The sequence below is a fragment of the Zerene cesonia genome, chromosome 17 (assembly GCF_012273895.1).
Source record: "Zerene cesonia ecotype Mississippi chromosome 17, Zerene_cesonia_1.1, whole genome shotgun sequence".
NCBI classification, from domain to species: Eukaryota; Metazoa; Arthropoda; class Insecta; order Lepidoptera; family Pieridae; genus Zerene; species Zerene cesonia.
Window position 1 is genome coordinate 3,369,283 of NC_052118.1, and position 4,341 is coordinate 3,373,623.

Genomic DNA, 4,341 nt, shown 5'->3' on the forward strand with positions numbered 1-4,341 from the left:
TGACAGATTCGAAATTCAAATGTAATATTTTTTTATAATTAAGTGTAACAGTATTTATGGCCAGACTAAGTACTATAGCGGTTCATTACTATATTAATATTAATGCTAATCGTTGCTTTTTATAGGAATGCGATGAAATAAAAAAAGTTCTATACCAACCGCACGTACAGCAAGAAATAATTAAAAACATAAATCGAAAAAATAAATAGGGTACATAGGTATAAATAACACCACCACAACTGTATTAGTCCGTCTGTATGAAATTTGAGTTCTGTCTCTCCCGCATATAACAGACATTGGCGGAGTATCTATTTATTGGATAGACCCATAAATTAAGAGAAGAAGAAGACACAACAAACATAAGAATTAATTTTTTACCAGATACAAAAAAAAAGTTCTGACATCTCTATTACTGTGTAATTAACAAAAATGTCAGTAGGTACTTACAGTCTTTGTTTAAACCAAACTAGCTTAGAAAAAAAATATTCCTCCTTATGTATGACGTCATTTGGCGCTAACAAAATTTTAAGAATAAAATAGAAAATGAATGAAAATCTCAATACTTTGATAAAATATGGGTACACTTATTTTGACTGAAATAAAAAAACAAGTAGCTTAAAATTTTGAAAGGTTGTCAAATATCATTTATATTAATATGAACAGATAAGAATCTGTCAGTAAACGGGGAGAGGAGAACTGTATTTTAAACATAGTCGTTATAGCAATTATAATATGACATTTGACATTGCCTTGACAGCGAAATAAGTGAAGGTTCGAACGTCGCGTATTGTTCATTACAAACATTCCTAAGCACAGTGCAGACATTAATTATAGTAAATAATGGTAACACAAATATATTGAGTAATTAATGTGACTTAAAGGCCTTTTCGTGTTACGTTTCACGTGAAAGCTCGAGGTAAATGAGTTGGCGCACCTCAATATTTTCTGCTGATGCATTTGCGCTAAGTACGCCATTTATTTGGTGGAGTAATAATATTATTTTAGCTTTATACATGTGTGACGCGAGAGAGGAGATTTTGATTACTAATCATATCAAATGAGATCTTCTTTATTTGCTTGTGTGAATTCTGTACATGTAAATTTTAATTAGGGAAACATAAATTTAACTTATAAACATATACTAATAATGAATATCAAAAATTATACCCTCATAGGAGGTCTGTGTCCCAGCAGTGGGAACATATAAGGGCTGATGATGATGATGATGATGATGATGATGTATATAAACATATTAATCAAGATTCACCAATGTAAACCTATATAAAGCCTGTACAATTATGACTCATAGATATATTATTGACTACATATATTCAACCGAACGTAGTCACATTTACGCTTACGTTGTTAAATACCTGTTTGTACATTATGAAATGTTTATTTAAGGATTACGAATCGTAAGTTAACATTATATTATTATTACAATATAAGCTACCGGATTACCCGGTCAAAAAATTATATCTGCAATTTTAAGAACACATCAATTTAATGCATTCAATCATTACAATATATTTCAATTTGACGAGCTTACCCGATTTAACGGATGAAAAATTCGTGACATCTGATGGGGGGTGGGATGATGGAACACGGGCATTTTGTCGCCGGCTTGCGATAAACATCAATATTAATTTGTATCGACTTGCCGAGTGATTGGGGCGCTTCCCTTTTGCGTTTAACAGCGCCTTTAATAACAGGAATATTTAAATATTCGATGTTTTAAACAGGTGATTATGTTCAGTGGTGCTTCTAAAATGTATGTAATGTATACATATGCATAAATGTGTAGTTATAATACACTTTTATAAATAACTAGCTGCACCCGGCAAACGCTGTTCTGTCTTACTCTTATCATTTAGGGGTATGAAAAATAGATGTTGGCCGATTCTCATAGATACCGGATAAGCACAAAAAATTTCATCAATATCGGTGAAGCCCTTTCGGAGGAGTATGGCAACGAAAACTGTGACACGAGAATTTTATATATTAGATGAAGACTTATATTATGAAACTAAAAATAAGCTGGAATATACATAGAGAAATTTAAATGTATGACAATATATTTATATATATAGTATTCTAATAAAGGGATAAAGGCGATTTGATGAACATTTCTTTTATATATATTATTATCACAAGATTAAATAAACTATAACCTATGTATATATATGCTCCTTACACACACAGTTAGTACATACAAGAGCGATCGTCATCAATACATGTAACCAAGCAGATAACAGAAGCGCCATTATTAATGTTTCCTCTCGATAAATAGACGTGAACATGTGTAACGTTGAACTTAATTAATAGAAGATATCTCAATTTACATACGCGTTAACTGGTCTTGTGGCAGCTACGAGTAAACTAATCCCTCATTATTGTTATCACATTAATACACATATATTTTCACATAACTTTAGTATCTAATACAATGAGAATACAGCTTTCAGAGACCGATTTTTGATACCTGTGTAGTGAACTTATCACATAAAAGCTCTTAAATATTTATCGGCATTCCGTCAATGTTCCATTTTGTTGTTATTACAAGCTTGATAAAATCGATACTTGTTCCGATACCAATACATAGACTTGATATTCATAAGTGTAACTGAAAAAAAATAAGCTTGAAACCATTACTAGAATAACGATTCTTTTTATCCGACTGCAATAGAAAGAGGGTTATATTCTTTTCAAGCTAATGTACGTGTGTGTGTTTGTGTATATAAAATGAACATTATATAGTTATATATGCACACCCATATTTATATATCTGTACCTATATAAGTTGTCAAAATGGAGACCAAAAACCATGGTTAAGGATGAATTTGTTTTTTTCCGACTTTTATTTTTATTCAAATGGTAACGAGAGATCGTAAAAAGGCCGTTAATAATAAATAATCGTTAGTTGTTTTTATACTAATCATTCTTGTTATATATGTACCTACGATTGATATGTTGAAGTCTTCAACTTCTTGCATTATAAACTAAATAATAATATATATCTATGTTTATTTACAATCCTTTCAATTCGTCTTCATTCATATAATTAATCAATTACAAAAAACGCCTACGATGTTTACTTAAAAATTCTTGTTACTCATATGTCTCGTTTAGAATTTGATTAACCTGAGATGTAATTAATGACTTTGGGAACGCTGAGGTGAGAATATGTACAGAATAATTAAATACAAGACAATACTATTAACGTAATAACAATTGAAAGAGTTACGAGACATCCGTTTTGAGCTCATTTGTTAGGAAACTCTTAATGGATTTCATTTCAATGTCAAGTAAACTAGAGATTTGTGTAATTAGCGATTTGGGTCATGGGTTTTAGTGATAAGATATTATCGCCTATAATTGCAGATGAGCCTTTTTCTTACGAAATGATGTCATGGGATATAAAGCATTCATATAAACAAAGCAATTGGTATGGTGTTATGTTTCATAATATTTTATTTGATGGTATTTTTTTGTTGGTGACCAACACTTATTTTTAAAATAATTATAATCTATGTTAATGACTGTTTTTTTCAAATAAACGAAGACACAAATAAAAGCAAATGAACACAGAAAAAATACGTCCAAATTGAAAGTAAATTTTATAACACCGATGCAATAAAAACGTTGATTGATTGATTGAGTATCGTCCGTTGAAAATGACATAGAAAATTTCAATAGGAAAAGAAGGGGAGAAGAAAGCTGTAATAAAATAAACCAATCGGCATTACTGCTTCACGGAAATCTTCAAATTATTTATGTACAAATTCATTTAGAATCTAGATGAGACACTTGTACAATAACATTAGAGTTAGGGTCATTTTAAGCACTATCTTTGTTGATGAGGAATGAGATCTTCAAAAGAAATTCTGCATTTCAGTTGCAGGACGCAATAAGTTACTAAAAACTAAAAACCGTCATAAAATACCTATACCATATACTAACCATAACGATTTTCTTTGAGACTGCGGTAACAACAGGTGCGTGACCTATTTCGACACGTAACGTGCATAGTAACTTGTGAAACTATAATATAGTTATTCATAATTCTATCAAACATTGTCACTGCTGCTTTCGTATATTAAATATTAAGCTTTACGGATATAAACATTTAGTAAAATCTATTGACATTGTAATAAGATTATCAACAGTTACCTAGATTATTGCATGATCTAATTTTGCATGATCTGTCAGTCAAAATAAAGTGTTACTCTAAAATTATGGTATAATAAAACATAATATGTTATTTAATTTAATTGGTGTTACTATATTCGGAGTACCGAATTACCGATTATAGTAATAATATGTATTTAATTTGAAAAATTT

At 30.1% G+C, this 4,341-nt stretch overlaps 1 protein-coding gene across 5 annotated transcripts in view; it reads left to right on the forward strand.

The window, feature by feature from the left end:
• LOC119833600 overlaps positions 1-4,341 on the forward strand; it is an 80,479-nt gene that overhangs the window by 38,934 nt on the left and 37,204 nt on the right. The gene's annotated exons all lie outside the window — the stretch shown is intronic.